We start from the raw sequence: 20,017 nt of genomic DNA on the forward strand, positions 1-20,017 counted from the left end.
TTAACATACGCTATTAAACCCCATCACGAGTTAGTGACCTTCCGGGGTTACGTCACGTGGATAAGGACAGCCCCTAAGTACGCCTGGCGATTACAGTGTTGCTAGCTCACTAAACTTTGGGAGGTGTTCGCTGCAGACGAACAAAAACAAACAAATTCATAAATAAATATACATATAACGTGATTTAAACTAGCACGTGCATGTATGTTATAATTTCGTACAGAACAATTTTGTTTGTAATACACACTCTTACCACTACTTCGAACAACAGTTGGCGCCAAATATCATCAAAGACCAACGTGAAGCTAAAATGACTTTTGTTAAACTACATGAAGTCGAACTAACGGCATAATTACTTTCAAAGTCTACAATATAGGTGTTGCTGAATTTCTGTAAAACAGATTCAGCTGTTACGACACCAATTTCTTTAACTATGGCATCGAGGGGTGATCGAAAGCTTTTGTTATGAACTTCGACGTTTTAAAACACGACTCTTAGCAAACAAGACTCCGCAACTATAGAAAGCCAATTCAGCAAAATCGCTTTTTATTGAAATTCCAAGTGGATTCAACTTCACGTGAAAGAAACAAACATGATTGAGGGCCACTAAATGCACAATCGAAAGATTTTATCATGAGTGAATCTGAAGTTATAGACAAGAATGTGAAAAATGAATTAGCAACTGAACAGAGTAAGCAACGCCACCATTTATTGAAATTGCGTACTTTCAATGCGCGAATACGTTGCATAATATAATTAAGAAAACAAAGTATTACAAGCAGCGGGTCCTACACACACGATTTCGATTTTCTTTTACATACGTTTTAGAAAAACGTTACACATTTTGCAGAAACTTACACAAAATGCAATATCAGGTTATGTAATCATTATCGTATGTTCATGTATTTCCCATGAGATAAAATATATATCCATCGGAAAAATTACCATACATAAAAATAACATATGTTCACGTCAAAACATAAAATAATCTAACAGCAAAACACCTGTATAGAGATGAATGTTTTTGTTTTCGGTCAAACAAACGAGTAGAACACAAGAGTAGGAATTGTACAAAGGTACGACACAGTTATAAATGAGCACAACACGGCTGGTTTTATTCGGAATTTCGCGTAAAGCTACACGAAGACTATCTACGTCAGCTGTCCCTAATTAAGCAGCGATAGACCAACACCAGTTCTTTTGCTACTCTTTTACCAACGAATAGTGGGATTATTCAAAACATTATAATGGTTCAACGAGTTAAAGGGGCAAGTATGTTTGGTGTTATAGCGGTTTAAGCCCGCGACTCTCAGATTGCGAGACGAGCACTACATTTTTAGTGTTGCGAACATACCGGAAATGATGCAACACGTTCTTGTGGCAACAATTTGTTTAATTTCGCACAAAGTTCTACGAAGGTTGTTTATACTTGTACATAATTCTGAAGTCACTTGACGGAAGACGGCTAAACAGCACTCACTGCCAACTCTGTCAGACCGAATAGCAAAATTAACCTCACTCTCATGATGCTGCTAGGCTTTTAAAAGTGATGTGGAAAGAGTGCCTTTTCCTGTGCGCTAATTTTCCTTTTCCATTATATTTGACTTGATTCATACGTAACACCGAAAAAAAAAAAAAACAACACCAAAATACAATTTCAGAATTTATAACTAGTTGAAAACATTGAACAAAAAAAAAAACAACTTTAGTTCGTAATTTGCGACAACCTACAAAATAAACAAAAAATGTCATCTTACACGTAGAGTTTAGTTGCTAGTACACAAATGAGTAACCCTTTGTGTGGTTTACTAATATAACATCTGCTTTTCACAGATTTATTTAAACATAACTTCCTGAGTACATAGCGAACTGCAGGTAACTATTGGAAAACTACGTTTAATTGTATACCTCGTTTGAAGGTTTATATTTAAAGTACATTAACATATTTAGAAACGATCATCTACAACTCATCGGTTTTAAATTGGTGGAGACAAGACAGTAAAATGTACAAAAACGCGGATTATTTTATTTCTTACAGCCAATCAATAGCTCGAACCGTAACAATCAAAATTTAAGAAGTTACTTAACGTTTCACACATCAGTTCCCATATCTCAGGCTTGGTGAACCGTGAAAGGCAACACTCTCACGGTTACATACACATGCAAGGTCCACGTTGTGAGATCTTTGATCCCGGATGAGCTTATGAACTTATCTGGACAGCTGGACGGCACCATGAAATAGACATACTAAACTTCAACCATGCTGAGCAGCCACTGAATCACATTATTACCTACGGCCCCATATAATCATTAGAGTACTAAAATATCGAGAAATGAGGCTTGGTATTGCAAAAAATAAGGTCCTTTTACAAATAGGGACGATGGTATTAACTTAGTGATACATTTCATGAACTAGGGAATAACATCACGAAAGCATTCTGATGTTACTAATAATACATGGTCCCTAAAGGTTTGTCTATGCGGTACCCAGGTTTTGTGATATTTGTTTTGCAAAGTCTCACTGAAGTTCCATCACTGAAAACTTTAGTTCGGGATATTATTTAAAAAAAAAGCTATTACAATTTTCATGATTTATCTAATTTCTCAACAGTGGCACCATCATCGAAACTTTTGTTATAGCAAAGCCACATCGAACTATCTCCTGTATCCTCTAAGGGGAAATCGAACCCCTGATTTTAAGGTTCTAAATCCAAAGACTTACCGCTGTTCCACTATGGAACTTTTGTGAAATACGAAAAACATTGCCCCCCGCTAGTGCAGCGGTATGTCTACGAATTTACAACGCTAAATTCAAGGGTTCGATTCCCCTCGGCGGGCTCAGCACACAGCCCGATGTGGCTTTGCTTTAACAAAACACAAACATACGAAATACTTCACGTTACAATGAATGCATATTGTGCTAGTTTATGTTGTTAAACGCAAAGCTACACAATAGGCTATCTGTGTTGTTTTCACCACGGATGTTGAAACCTGGTTTTAAACCTTATAAATTTTAACTTACTGCTGGGCCACTGGGGGGCGCTAGTTTATGGTCAGTTACAGACTGCTTACTACTTTTAAGATCCACGCTTTTTTCTTTAACATATGCAGCATATATGCGAAAAACAGACTATCCAGTTTTACAAGTTCGCGTTTCTAATTTTCTATACAAATTATTTTGAGAATAATTTTAATTACAACACAAGTAGTGGTAGATTAAACATGAAAATTCTGGGGAACCACCAAAAGGGAAAAAAATCATTTTCGTGTAAATCTCAGCAAGCAATCTTGGGAGTTTCCCTCTACACGCAGAGAAAATATTGAACCCCATTTGTGGCCTCAGCGCAAAAATTTCGAAATTCTAAACGCAGGTACTTTGAACAGTGTGAACTGTGTCCATACCTATTTTCATATATATATCGGACGAAAGAAAATCAAAACCCCTGCTCCACCCCATACATGAGGGTTACAACAAGAAAACGTGAGAAAAAAAAATTAGGTTATCGAGTACATCCTCGCATATACATATAAATCAGTTCTACCAAGGCTGGCCCCACCCACCAATAAAACAGCATTTGATCTTCTCCGTTCTCCTTACGACTTTATTTTTTTCTTTTATATTTTGTGAAAGACAGGAGCCTACCTCATTTTTATACAAATATTTATTCGATAACACTTAAACGATTTGTTTAAGAAGCAAGCGTTCACGTTTTTTCTCCCTGAAAATGAAGAAAACAAACAGTGCCTTCTTCCGACAATGAATATATTACAATTATGAATATATTTTGTCTATTCACTTTAAAATCTTCGTAACATTAAATACTATCGACAACCAGAACTTTGTACGAAAACAAAAAACGGTAATTGTAGATTATATTTAAAGGAATGATGCAAATTATGCAAAGTTTAGTATGGTATATTAGTATTATAATACCCAGTGTTACATGCATAACTTAGATATTTTTTGCATGTAACATCAAACAGAACTTCTGGATTTTTTAGTTTACTAAGAACAAAACTTTTATAACGTTTAATGCTTCTAATAAATGCAAATTATATCATTTCTGTTTGTACCTGTCCACTGAACCTTGTTCATTCAGAGGTCGTGAACTTACTGGAAGTTCACAGTTTATTACACGGTGTAACGACAGTTCTGCTTTGTAGTGCATACTTATGTCTTGCGATAATTAATAAAATAAAGGTATTGATATAAAGAAACTACTGGTAATTCCATTTTGTAGTAAATAAGAGAAGGCACTACCTTGTAGTGTTTTCCTTATATAGTTTCGTAGTTATTTCCTACAGCGATTCTTTTTAGTGTGACCTTGATGAGTTAACCTTAACAAAATTTCAAGGAAAATGCCACGAAAACTAGTTTGTGTGAGTATCTATCGACACAAACTCTTTGTATTGCGTACAGGTGTGTTTTTTTCGTCCATATAAACATTCACAGTTTAGAACAGAAGATAAAGTACTTTCCCTGTAGCTCCCTTTATAAAACCATTCGTTAGTAAGCAACAAAGAACGTAACCTGTAATATTGTTTGAAATTAAAAGCACAAATCTACGTAATGGACTATCTGTTCTCTAACCATCACGGGTATCGAAACCCGGTTTCTAACGTTTAATTCCACAGACGGGCTCGTTATGCCACTCGTAGGCAATCTGCAATATTAAAATGTCCATAAAGAGACTAGCCTAACAACTGCAAAAATGGAGAGAGAAGACGACAAATTCCAAACAAACATTTCAAAAACTCTAGACATCTGATCAATATAACTATGGACATTTGGTCGCCTCACTGGCATAACCTGTAACCGTCATCCATCACTGGTTGCTCATGAGGTGACGTCTCAATCTTCATGCTGAAAAGTAGGATTTATAGCATTGGTGAATTTAAGAATACTCGCTAGAAAAATTGTAAATTTCAAAATGATTTTTCATTCTGTACAGATAAACTCCATATAGAGGCAGGCTTTAAATTTGATGGTGTGGAACCAACTTCGAGACAAGAAAATTTGGTTTGAAATTTGTGCAAAGCTACACGAGGGTTATCTGCAGTAGCCGCCTAACTGAGCAGTGATAAGATTAGAGAGGGGAGGCCGTTGGTCAACACCACCCACCAACTCTTGTAGACTAATCTTTTACCAACGAATCGTTGGTACTGACCATCACACTAACATTTCTACGGCTGAACCGACTAGCTCCTTAACTATTAGGCCAGGCTATGCTTTAATTAAGTTTGAAGACGGTGTAATTGAGTGACGAAGGAAACGTTATTACAAGTTTGATATGACAACGTTTTTACCATTAGGAACGTTGTAAATATACAGTATCAAACCAATTCGTTTCCAACTCGAGTTGTCTTCAGATTTTATCATTACAAACTGGTTTGAACTTATTCGAGCTATTTCTGTCATTCATTAAATTCGTGTATTTCGCGTTTAAATTACATGAAGATATTTTCACGTTATGTGTGGTTCGTGTACTAAGTACCCACTTGGCCTTAATTTGCTATTATTCTTTAAAACTGAAAATCTGCGTGTTGTGGTGTTTAGATCATAAAGTTATAGACCCTTTATACATATATAAAGTATCGTTACACTTCAAATTATTCTTAGCAAGTAACGAACAAGCCCTTAACCACCACCCTGAGGCTATGTAGAGGAGGGTACATTCCAGAATAATCGCTTCATGCTTACACACACTCAAAAAGGCCTAACCTGACCATCAACAACTTAACATAGCTACCTGTATGACTGTACCAGTACATACAGCACTGAGCTCTGTCACGAACACTGATAACGTAATGAGTGCCATAAAATGAATTATCCACTAAGATATATTTAAAATGAACTTTTTTGGTAAAACAAAAATTGTATACTATGTAATTAAAATATACTTAGAGGCTTTAGCACTAGCTATTCACTAACAAAGTAAACCATACTAAGCCTTCCCTTTTTGTATTACTACATAAAAATTCAATCACGAAGAACCTTCAAAATTTCTCGAGCTGACAAAAAGTGGTATAAAACACGTGTTTAAGTAAGTGTACCAGTTTTGAGTGCAGAACTAAAAGTATACGTACACTAGTTATTCGAATGAAACGTGCATGCAGTTATAACTTGTAACTTAAGTTGCAATTGTAGTCTTACAAGTTCATAGAAGTGCCTCGAATTTAACGTTTAAAACCTTATCGTTCAACGTGTAAAATCCATTAAACACGTTGCTAAAGATTTATACAAAAAAACACTTCAATTTGAGTTTTTGATTAAGAGTTGTAAAAAAAAAAAAAGTTTTGAAGTTAAATTTATATACATATGTGAAAGAGGTTCGTCTTTACTGTACACTGGTAAATAATACAATGTAGGTAAATAAACCGTACACATTTTGTTCACCTATGTACAAAATAATATACAGAGGTTATACCAATAAATAGATAAACCCTACTATAATTTGACAATTTAGCTACACCTCCTTGGCCTTTGCATTTTGAATTGTCAGATATGGTTTAAACTAGGAATCATTCGAGATGTGTGAATAAGTTATTTTTGTAGTATAAATTTCACTGCTTCAGTGATGGTTAAATTTAAATCAGTTACTGAGGGGTGTTCGTAGTGATACTGATGGGATTTATCCCAGTTACCTTACATGTGGTAATTAATGGAGTCTACTTTCTATCAATCATTACTGATATATGAAAAAAACATACAATTTGCATCCATAACAGGTAAAACATTAATCCTACAATTGCATTTCAAATACAATAAATCATTTGAGGGATTTCTTTTTCACACAATTTATACAAACATTCAATAAAAAAAACATCCCACTAACGTCATATGTTACTTATTTAAATAATAAATCTAGTAGACACGAATAATTAGTTGTATTTTTTAATATACCTGTGACAATACAAAGATTGACTGCACGTAAAAATCAAATATAAACCTCTCATTGTACACAGGGCGAGTGCACCCATGAGTATATAGAGTAAATATGAAAACTTTTCAGATTAATACATCCCGCATGTACAGGCTTGCAATGGTTTCGGTATAAAGAAATATCAGTTAAAGTACTAAAAAGTAAAACAAAAAACACGTGCAAAATTAATATCTTCTCTCAGATTTTCTGAGAACTATTCACAGACTTCAAAATAAACGTTTAAAATTCGAATACATTTCTAACCAATGTTCTCAACCAAAAGACCTTCATTGGAACCTCAAGAGAGAAAAGATTACTCTGATGAAGGTCTATCGAAACCTACATATCCCTCATCACAGACAGCTATTTCAGCCATTTATTGAGAGTAATATCTACTAAAAATTATGTTTAAATAATGGTATGTTAAATATGGATAAAAAATGTCGTTTGTAATTTATATATTATCCCAAATTTATACCTTAGATAATTGAATTTAGACAAGACTTTTGATAAACACGATGGAAAGCATTTCTTCAAATCACTATTCATCAAAGTAACCGTAATAAATCCATCACTACGTTGTTGTTTTCTCTATATAAATTCGGTCAGAAACACCACAGGCGAAGATTTACGAAAAATATAAATTAGACAGTGCATTTTTATGTAAAGAATATGCAAAATTTATGCAATTAATGTAACTAACAATTTTCATAAGATTACATTACCCTTTCTAACCGTGTCGTTCGGTTTTGTGGGAGTAGGAAGAAGGATATTTTGGTGTTACGTAATATTATATGGTACAAGGAAAGGCCACGTACGTGGTTTGGAAAGTGGAAGCATATGTGTTAAGATGCAGGTGCTGGCGTAGGGACTACAGTTAATTGATTTTGTATTAAGGTGAGTTGAAGTACACTACCCCCCCCTTGTGAGCATTTGTAGTACACATACTTACAAACTCACTTTTACAGAAGGTGGTGGTTCAGGAAACAGGGTATCCCCCGACTACGAAAGTATATTAAGGTATTACAAAAAGTTTATAGAAATCAAAATACATGGGTGTACACCACTTATGAATTTAATCTAGATCATATGTATGAACAATCTACTCGTATTCCACATTTCATCACTGTTAAACTTAGCCTACCCATGTATTTACACTAGGCATACTAAATGCATGACTTTTATATTCGTGCAATAATGTGTACTTCCACCTGGTGTCTGGACTAACATTTCGCGCCAGTTTGTCTTGCGTCACTTGACAACTTCCCAATGACGTCAACGATATGACACGTTGTTCTGTGACCTGTGAAATATCACATTAGACCTGTACATTTCTTTCATGTTGTCTGTCATACTCAAACTATGTCTGAATGGTAATCGTTTTATGGAGATAATAAATCATCTCCGTGTAAATACAAATTATTTTAACGCAAACATTACACGTTACCAAATTCTTAAGCCATAATAGCCAAAAAAAGGCTTAACGGTATTTAAATAGCAGATGCTTTTGTTGTGGAATAACATTTATATATTAGCCAGTTAATAGCGGTTTTTAATTAATAACTGCTTAATTCAATAGAAAAAAAAGAAAAAAGAAAAGAACTTTGTTAATTTTGTACGTGTAAAAAATGTATGCATGCAGGGATCTGATTCGTAGATTCTCTCGTCACATAATTCTGTAAGTCACACATCTTGCCTATTTCGATTTACCTATTCATCACTTCGACTTTAAAAACCTTAATAGTAAATAGTTCAATCAAGAGATGAAAATATTCCAATAAACACGTGCAACTCTTCCACAAATTATTCCTTTTAATTCACTTGGCACATTAAAATAACCTATAATTAAAACACGAAAAATAAGTAATTCAGATAGCAAAATTGCTTTTTACTACTTAAAGACAGATCAATATAATGCTAGTAGTAATACGTATTATTATTACAACCACCTTATAATACGTACTTCCTATTAAAAATCAAATCTCGTGTGGTAAAAAGTTTCCTGCAATAAGGTGATTTGAAAAATGTTTGTTTGTTTGTTTGTTTTGGAATTTCGCACAAAGCTACTCGAGGGCTATCTGTGCTAGCCGTCCCTAATTTAGCAGTGTAAGACTAGAGGGAAGGCAGCTAGTCATCACCACCCACCGCCAACTCTTGGGCTACTCTTACCAACGAATAGTGGGATTGACCGTCACATTATAACGCAACCCACGGCTGAAAGGGCGAGCATGCTTTGGCGCGACTCGGGCGCGAACCCGCGACCCTCAGATTACGAAGCGCACGCCTTAACGCGCTAGGCCATGCCATGCCCCAAAAGTGTAAACTATAGTATAGTTGTGAGTAGTGATACTTCGTTACATTTTTTCTGCTTTACTCCAGATACCATATCTAGCCATTAGTTGCACGTGAAGGAAATCACACACAACAGTAGTTTTGATGTACTTAGTTAGCTTACAAATAATAATGAAAAAGTATCGCTGCTAAAAATAAGAATTCCCGTCGATACCTTCTCTATGACACATCGGACAAAGAAAAAATATTAATCACACACTACCTTAATTACTATCGGTCATTAATTATACAGTCCTGAGAACTTAAATTTTCTTTACTAACAGAAATTCTATAATATTGGTACAAAGATTTAAAAAAATATTATCCATTTTTTTTCCTCTCGTTTTTTTTTAAATACAAATCAGCAAACAATTCATATATCAAATTATTTCGTTTACCACAATGAACGATCGATAAGATTCGCGTCGCGGCTGGTCTAGAGAAATGTATACTATACCAGTGGTTGTCAACATTTTAAGCATAACGAAATGACATTCGATTTCAATGAAAATAATTAATTTATATAAATAACGAGTATATGACGTTTTGTCAAATATCTGTCCGTGTGGGAGAAAAATGGCCACCATTTTCGGATTCAGCGTACCGGAATGACTGTAGAAAATGTAAAACTTAAGGACAATAAAAACAATCACAGAATGAAATTCCAGACAGAACATATTCTTTAGGTTTTAGTTTTGTTTCCTACGAAGATTTTACATGTTTACAATACTGAAACAGAAGTGTAATACCAACAGAAAAAAGTGGTTTATAAAACACGATTTATATACACATATGAAGCAAACATTTTTTAAAGCTATACCTTAACTCCACACCCATTCCACGATTACAAACCCTAATAATATAAATGTGGATAGATCAGTAGACGAAATAATACATTAGCAAGTAACAATGTTGCGTATAATGCAAGAGTTTCCACTTTATTATTAGTAATACTAAACTTTACTGGTATTATTATTGTTATTACGTAAATTTACGAATACACAATTTCAATCAACTTGCCATCCTGAGAATTACAAACAGCCAATTGTGTCTTCGTAATCATAACCTTTCTACACATGGTGGTGTTCGAACGTGGAAAAAAAAAAATCACGACTACGTTCGCACATAATATGGGCTCCCGGCGTGAATGGATTGTCCACAAAGAACCACACCCTAACACTACCACAAGACCCACTTCAGGAATGTTTTAACACAGCGAGAAGGTTCCTCGGTGTACCAAATTAGACAAAAATTACTGCTGTTCTGTTGGATATTATTTTATGACTACGACATAAATCATACGACGAACTACCTATCGCAAAAGATGGTGAGTTAATCAATTTAAAGACAAAAGTTAATATCGCAAACAACTGGTAATGTTAGTAATATCTATACAAGACAGTAGCTTACCTTCTTCTGATAAAAACTGTAATTATTTGAGCCCTTTCGACCTTGTATATGTACGTTGGTTTCTCGGTATCCACCTCTATTTTGACAAGACTGCATTTTGAGCGAACGTCAATACAAACAACAGAAGATAACGAACGAACAAGCTTAGGATATTCGCTATAGTATTTATCAGACAGTCACTGTTAAACTTAAACCTTGTTTGACCATTTATTTTACTCAGTTACTTTATCCTTATAAAGTATAGTCCACAAAACGGTGACTTTCTCTTCTAACTTCTGCGAAAATCGTTTTTAATACAGTAGTAACAAACTAAACGTGTAGTTGGCTAAATAACGATGTCCTTTGCAAAATGCTTATCGGTAGACCACTTTCCGTGCTCCGTCAAATAACCCACCAACCCCTAGGAGTGAAGTGACAATGTTATTTACTAAACATATATATAAATATCCCGCGTAAAGGGCTACCTAAGCTGAATTGATCAACCTCCTCTCCCGTTTTCTTTTCACTTATTAACACTAAATACGTCAAAGCTCAAGGCTGAAGAACTCTGGAAAAACTTGCCACAGTGCACACAGTACTGACTTGAGAATAGTGAGGTCAGTCAGGTCTAACTTCCTGTGCCACTCTAAATTCTACATTGCTTGAACCACGTAATAATCAGATTTTAAAGCTTCTGCATCCAATAGCACAACGAGTGCCTGTCGTGCTGATGCAGCGCCACCTATTGATAATGTACACAAATATTTATGACAGTGAAATTAGCTATTGATGTATAACAAAAGTACCTGGAGGTTCAGGAATTCTGTTGTTCAGAAAAAATACAAATGTTCATCTGTTTTAAAAGCTATGGTCTAGAATGTTCATATACTTAAAACGCGATCTAAATATTCTTAACAGAACTCATTCTCTCGTTCACTTCCCAAGTAGTTTCTCAAAAGAGAAGTACATGAACAAAGAGAAAAAAATTCAAAATAGCAGAGATATTAGACCTGTTTTTGGTAGTACTATACCTAAGCCCTGTACTGACATCCATACTTTTGGTTCAGCTCTGTTACACCCAAGAACCTTAAAGAACCAACAAAAACAAAACACATTTGGCATAATTGAAACGCCAGCGCACATACAAAAGACAAAACAGGCATCTTAAGATTTCATATATACATACATATATATATATATATATATATATATATATATACATCAATATTATACCTTAAACGCGAAGAACGTACTCATTTCAATTAATCAAGCATCAACACACTTACTGTTCTTTTATGTTCCTATCAGATAGAGTAAAATGTTTTATATTATTTTTTCTCTACTTTGTAATTTATATTTCTCTGTATAATTTAGTAATTAAATAAGTAAAACCTATAAGTATATCTGAAGCTCTACTTAACGACTAACCTTTTGCTTTATGCTTGTGCTGTCACCTAGTGAACAAGGGGTTTTAGTCTAAAAAACATTACGTAAACCACACCTCTGAACTACATATGTCGTTTCTAAAACAAAACCTCAAACAGTTTCACCTACAATTTCGTCATAATATGAAACTGCATAGTTGAAAGTAAAATTAATGCAATATAGTTAAACTATATACGCACTTGTTAAAAGTCGATCTTATTCACTACGGGGCAGTGTGAGGCCAACATAATACGAAAATGTAAATACAGTGCACAACAGAACGGCATAATTCGTTTGCTTGTTTTTTGTGTGTGTGTGTGTGTGTGTGTTGTTTTTTAAAGGGAAATGAGATTACAGCTTCATCTATAAAAATCATTCCTAGAAGCACCCATGTAGGTTAGCGAGGAACCTTAGGCAGCTGCCTTACTGAAGCACCCATGTAGGTTAGCGAGGAACCTTAGGCAGCTGCCTTACTTTATTTGCCTTAAAGGAGACTTTGCTCTAACTTTTAAAACTCAAACTAATAGCATAAGAAATGTATAGGTACTGTTATTATCAACCGTTACGCATAACATAAACACAAATAAGGGTTTAAAGCTTCTTTGTCTATCTTACGTAAAAAAAGAAAGAAAGATGGTATAATTTCTATTACCAGTTTTTCTTTAAAGTGGTTTCAATCTCATATTCTTTCAGCTTTGTAGCGAACAAAACAGAGGGGGTAGGATAGCGCTGAGGCTAAAAATAAAATCGTATGCTGACTGCCGGCGATTAGGCTATTCAAAGGAATCACGTTTCCACTTTCATAAACATTTCCATCTAAATGTATGTTGTTGTTGTTTTTAATATCACACACATATTCATCTCGGCATCTTTGTGGGTTTTCTTTAGTTCAACAAATTACCTGGTGTTCTTGCTTACTGCCTAAAAGACTGTCAACAATAATTCACTAAACTGAAAAAGAAAAATTAAGTTTTTTAATTAGGCTACACAATTTTTATTTCACGATCCACCCCTATTAAATTTATATTTAAAAATATTTCAACAAAGAAGCGTTAAAAATATTTTTCACTAATTGTAAACTTTCTTTCAGCAGATGGAGCCTCTATCGAAATTATTTTACCACCAACCGGATGACTCGCGTAACAAACTTGACTTTTAAACAGCGCAACACTCACTATTCATGTAATGTTGTGAACAAAGTACAGGCTGTTGGTAACGCGACTGAATATGAACGAAAATGTGTAGAAAAAGAAATAATCAATAAAAACACGAGAAAAACCGCGGGTGAAGAGAGTATATCCAATACCTTCTGAACAAGATATGTACAAACACACAAAGTGATTTCACTCAGTGAAATGAGCATCGCTTTCTTTGTAAAATAGTCTAATTATGAAGACGTTAATTACACGATCCGTTATTACAAACAATCGAACGAAGCGCTATTCCATCTGTGCAGTAAAAGACACCGAAATTTTAATGAGAGTATATATGAGGAAAACAATTTTCACTAACTCCCATATCAAATTTATTGTAATCATACTGTTGAAATATGTACGATTCTGAACTGTATATTATTAATATGCATCATGTTTTAACTGTTCTTGGGAGGCAGGTCCAGTATTTTTAAAAGGGAGGGGCTAAAAAGCATGATATCCAAAATAATGCATTTACTATTTAAACAAAATATCTGAGATATTATTCAGATACTCAGAAGATATCTCCCGTTTATATCCATGGTTATTTAATGTAGGCAGGAGGTTAATTTTTGTCTATAAAAAGTTTTGTTAGAACAGTTGTTTAGCGATTAGTGACAGAAACACTCATCAAACATTTATAAAAATATAATATTAGTCTTGGATCACATTGCTTTACTTTCTTCTGTAATAAAGGTTTGGTGAGAATAAAACGTACTGAGAAGATCCTATCTTCTCTTCTCTTCTTAACGTACCTGAACTACAAATTATTTATCTTGAGCAGTTTTGTTTATTAACTAAAACATGTTTTATATAAACCTCCAGTGCTTTTGCCTGACATTCATATTATGTAGAAAATAAATTATGCAGGCAGAATTAATATGCAAATTATATGCTAATCAATGTATAACGAATTAAAGGTTAACCAACTAAATTAATAGATGTAAATTACATATCAAACTGCTTGGGCTTGTTTTGAATGTCGCGCAAAGCTACACGAGGGCTATCTGTGCTCTGCCCATCCACCACCAACTCTAGGGCTACTCTTATCAACGAATAGTGGGATTGACCCTCACATTATAAAGCCCCCATAGGTGAAAGGGTGAGCATGTTTGGTGACTGTTTTGTGAATTTGTTTTGATAAATAGTTAATATCTGGTAGTTCATTAGTAGAAAACATACAAGTAAGATTAAGAATCTGAATGGATCATGATGTATAAACCAAAGTTTATATAACAATAGCTGCTAGGATGATTTGTTGGGGGGAGAATACATTGTTCTGGCGGTGGAATGCAAAGTAGTGAATTTAATATAAAATTCATATACATATGCTGAATGAATAAAGAAAGAATTGTTTTTCTCATTCATAAATATGTTGAAAATTTGAGCAACATCTTTTCTTATTAAAAAGGGCTGGTAAAATATATTCTCTAACAAATGGAAGAACAGCAGCTGACTGTCTTTTACTTTAACATAAGATGTGTATAAATCCTTCTTTTAATTCTTTCTTCAATATTTCAAAATAAACATGCTGTTCACTAGCACTAAAACTTTATAAAGGGTTAAATTAATTTAGTTGTTAAAAATGGTTGTGCAGTGTATCATGGATTCTAAAATGATGGTGAGATCAAAATTATTTTGTTAGAAGTGTTAATAAAACAACACTGAAGGTGATTACGAAGACATTTACAAATCATGAATATTATTTTCTAAGAGTGGATATACTATTTACTGCAAAAGCCCAATTATTTTGTTCATCTTTAATTAAAAATAGCCATTCAGTCTATGATATTGGATTGATGCAGTACAATAAAATCATTTTTGTAAACACTTTTCAAAATATACATTCCTAGCATTATTTAATATCCAGTGACAAGATCAATTGGTAACTTCGTATTTTAAGCCTTCTCTCTGCAGTTTCAATGATATTTTAACATTCATTGTATGCACAGACATTATTACTGTATTTGTCTGCTGTTGTAATTCATGTTGCTTATTTGTTTATACATATTTTTAAATATATATTAATTTTACAATCTAGCCAAAATGTTTTTGTTCTTATTAACAGTTTAATATGAAATTTATGTGGCCCAAAAAAGTTGATAAATTATCTTTTTTTCTGCAAAGCGTAATTTTTGGTTTTCAATTCTTTTAAATACGAACACTTTCTTAAATTGACAAAACTGTAAATTATTTTAAAATTCTGTTACTATAACCATTACTTGAGGTTATTTACTCTTGGTTCAGTTGTATAAGTGGGTCTTTTATCTTTTTTCAGTATCATTTATTTCTGCTTAAACTTTACAGTATATTTAGTTGGACGTTTCATAACAATTTTTGAGAGTGAAAAAGAATTGCAGTCTTTATTGTTTTTAGTTTTTCTAGCATTGTTTTTCATCACAAGAATATTATGTTCAGTTTATGTCACTTGTGGGCTGTCTTTTACTCCATAAAAGATGTACTTCAGAACACGGTTAATGTCAGGTTGCTCAACACCTTTATCAAAATTATTTTACTTTACTTGATGATAGATGACAACTTTAACTATGCTTAACTACCTTAGTTTCACTTTCACACCCTTCCACAACTTTTAGTTGGTCAGACATGTTGTAGCTGTATGTTGGTTCGTACAAGGAATATACAGTGTTACATTTTCATATAGGTGAAACTGTTACAAGGATTACCACAGTATAAAAAGTTTCAAAGATTTTAATGGGATTTTTTAATCTGATATTTGATCTCATCAGATGCATTTTGAGAAATCAAAAGCACTTTAAACTAGTACAACTATAACACTTTCAAAGGCTAAAACCACATAGTTGCCATCAGATTATTAAAGTTTGTATGAGGCAGTGACAACTTTATTACCACTCTCTTCATAAAACCATTATGTATAAACAAAGAAAATAATAATGCCAATTATGTTTCTTTCTGATAGAATTCACCCAAAACACACTTAGTTCAATTTTTCTGCCCATCAAGGCATAAGGTACTTTTAATACATTTTGAAAATTTTAAGATATTTAGATTGCATTGAGTGACAAGAATACCATTATTTATTGTAGAACTTGATTTGCACGTGTGAAATCAATATACTGGAACCAGTAGAGGAAGTAACAGGATAGTGTTGGAAATAACCATCAAACAACACTTAAATTACAACAGAAAAGAACAAATGAAACCCATAACAGTGATAGTTATATTCAACTACTGATGTAAAAAAGATCACACTAAAGAAACAAGAACAAACAAATTAATTTTCCAAATGTGTCATCACCTTGACCATAATGTATAACAGGTTATGGATATGTATAGAGGTGCTTCTACACTGAATGAAACCCACAACAGTGACAGCTACACACAAGTACTGAACTAAAAACATGAAACTCTAAAACCAAGAAAAATTAAATTAATTCTCCAAAAATTCCTTCACCTTAACCACAATGTACAACCAGTTGCAGATTTCAAGGGGTGCTTCTCCATTTTGTTTGCAAGGTGACTGTAAATACAAGTTATGTTTCTTATTTAAGTAATTTGTTCTTTTTTCTTTCATCTCTCAAAAACGTTTTAAAACTATTTGATAGTATTTCTTTATCATTTAGATTAATGTTGTAACATTGGCAACTAAATAAAGAATAATTACATAGCTCTTATTAAGAATATGATATTCTTAAGGGGTTGTTTAAGTTTACCACTTTGAGATTCTTTCATGAGCTTTTATATTTTATCAACTAAGAGTTGGTTAAAAAACAGTAATAAAACTCCATGGTTCCATTCAAATGTTTAAATGATACAGTACATACTAAATTGCATGTTTTTATTTTTGGACTAATTCATTAGTCCATCACATTTAACATAAATGTTTTTTTCATTACCATGATAATTGGATGCCCCCTTTTTATTCAAATTTAGATTGAATAAAAATTATAAGTATTAAGTTGGAACTATAAAATAATTTCATCTCGCACCACATAACACTGGTAGAATCTTAATAAGTTTTGCAGGTTAAAAATGTTTAAGTAATTTAAAAAAAAGACTAATAAAAATACAACATCTTATCCATTTACCTTTACATATTTTTATATATAAAGTTAATACCCTCCCTATCATTACAGAATGAATTGACATGTTTCCTGTGTTACATTTCAATGGGTAAAAATGATAAAATAAGCTTGCTATTCAGCCTTTAAGCTCAAGAAATTCTGAATTCTAGATAGTATAAACAATAATATCAATGTTTATAAATGTTTGTAAATTGAATAATTTCAATCACAGATAATATTCAGAAAAAGTCATGAATTACTGTAATTGCTGTTAAAAAAAGAAACAAATTAATTTTTAAGTTAGATGTTTTTGATAAAAACAAGTACTAGTATATTAGTCTACTTAAAACTGTCCATAACATACAAATTGGATAAACTCATGTTGATCAGAAAACAAAAGCAAGCCACATTGTGAAGAAATTTTTATTTCAGTTTATCTTTTGAACAATATTATTAAACAAACAAAAAAAGACAATTTTGCCTCTTTTTAACTTCAGTAGACCAGTGGCTGTTCTAAATCTATAGATTGAAATTACTGATGACTGTTTCAACAAGAGTTGAAATAAATTGCAGTTCTGGTTCAAAACAGAACCTTTACCTTATATACGTAATAGGTTTAGATGTTCAAAATGCTTACCATGCTTTTTTGTGCTTGTACATGTGAGGGTTTGTTAAAGTCTGTTGAATTGAATCAGACATGAGAGGGATCAGCTAAAAATTTTATTGGGAAGTACTAATAATGCAAGAAACTGATGAAAAAAATGACCATAGTCAAATTACAGTCAGCATGTTGTGAACATCAATGATGAAGTTGAACATGATATGGATATTACTGATGATAATATTTTGGCCTTAAATGAAGATGGTGATGATAACAAAGAAAATGAATACATCATGGAATAAATGTTTCTTTGATAAGAAATTTATCAAATACAAACTTATGTGAAAGTGGATCCTTTAATTCTACTGATAAAGCAAGTCATATGATTATCCTAAGCATTTCAGTACTAAAGAAAATATGCTCTATTAACTTACCTCATGACACAAACAAAATATTTCTTAATACAGGAAAATAAATTGTAAGTGATTGCAAAAAAAAAAAAAAAACAAATCATACCCTGTAATGAATTTTAGAAAGATGAAATTTAAATAAAATCCAAATTCCCACTGCATTCTATCTAGTGAACAGTGTTGGTAGTTTCTTTGCAAGTTTCACTACACAATGTCAAAAATTTTGTCTGTGTAAATTTGATGTAAAAAAATTCTACCTTTAAACAATATCTTGTGAGTGCATTCTGATAAAGACTTTAAATTTGAAGTGCTAGTTATCTAGCATTCCTAACATATAGTATATATATTATTTTGATACATGAATCTTTATGTAGCCATATTTCCATCTACACTTAATATTTTGCTCTAAAAAAAAAAAAGAAACCTTTACCCTTAATAGTTTAGTATCATTTCCACAATCTAATTCTAAGACCAATATCTGATAAGCTTATAAACCAGTACAAAATGTTATCCAATTCACCTGCAAAACAGGTAAAAAAATGTTTGTTTTTCAAATTTCACACAAAGCCACACAAGGGCTTTCTGCACTAGCCATCCCTAATTTAGCAGTGTAAGACTAGAAGGAAAGCAAATAGTCATCACCACCCACACCAACTCTTGAGCTACTTTTCAACAACAAATAGTGGGTTTGACTGCCACATCATAACACCCCCATGGTTGAAAGGGTAAGCATGTTTGGTGCGAGTGCAATTCAAGCCTGCAACTCTCAGATTATGAGTTGAGTGCCCCAATCATTTGCCTATTTCCAGGCCAGGTAAAAACATATATGTACACAATAATAAAACACTTTATTATTAATTATATGGAAACAAAAATCACAACACTTGCACTTAATATTTCTGGGTACTTAGTTTTTTTAAAAACACGTCTTTATATGACATTTGCTTTAAACATGGAATATGTATTTAAGTTTTCTATTAAAACTTTTTGATAATATTTATTTATGATAAAAACTTCCTTTTCAATCTTTTTTGCTGTTTCTGTAAACTAGTTGCAAAATAATTATTATGTAGTCACGTATTTGGTGAGTGATAAGTGACTTCAACCTGCCAAGGGGCCCAAAAATGGTCTTAAGTGATAAAAATCTAAATAAGAAAATGTGAATTATATATACAGCAAAGAAACCAAAAGTATTCTAGTATATTTCATTCAAACACAATACAGGTTTGGCCCAAAGTAAAGCAACTCCTGCAAAATTTACTTATGAGAAAAGTTTCTGTTTTTGTAGGAAGAGAGAAAGTCCCCTACTAAAGAACCCCTAATTCCTAATCAGGTACGATTTTTGGCCCTGGATTAAATACATACTTATGCAACCTTGATTGTACAGAATCTTGTTTATATAAAACTATGCCCAATATAAAGTTACATTTGTTTCAGGATTACCATACACTTGTCATGCTTGTTCAAAAAAAAAAAAAGTTTCATGTTTATAACCTGCTAGCACTAGTGAACAATCACAAAAGTATGTCACGCTTATCCTTCTTCTGAACCCTAGTTGTTTTCATACTCAAAGCTACATAATAGGCTGTATGCACTGTATCAACTGGTAGGAATCAAAACTTGATTTTTAGCATGAAAAACTCTCAAGCTTATCACTGAGCCATATGGGGACATTAAAAATCACCTGTTCTTTCTAATTTTA

At 32.9% G+C, this 20,017-nt stretch overlaps 1 protein-coding gene across 3 annotated transcripts in view; it reads right to left on the reverse strand.

The window, feature by feature from the left end:
* Window positions 1-20,017, reverse strand: part of LOC143234209 (RNA-binding motif, single-stranded-interacting protein 1-like) — a 125,999-nt gene that overhangs the window by 35,421 nt on the left and 70,561 nt on the right. The window lies entirely within an intron of this gene.

This window comes from Tachypleus tridentatus, chromosome 12 (assembly GCF_004210375.1).
Source record: "Tachypleus tridentatus isolate NWPU-2018 chromosome 12, ASM421037v1, whole genome shotgun sequence".
Classification (NCBI taxonomy): Eukaryota; Metazoa; Arthropoda; class Merostomata; order Xiphosura; family Limulidae; genus Tachypleus; species Tachypleus tridentatus.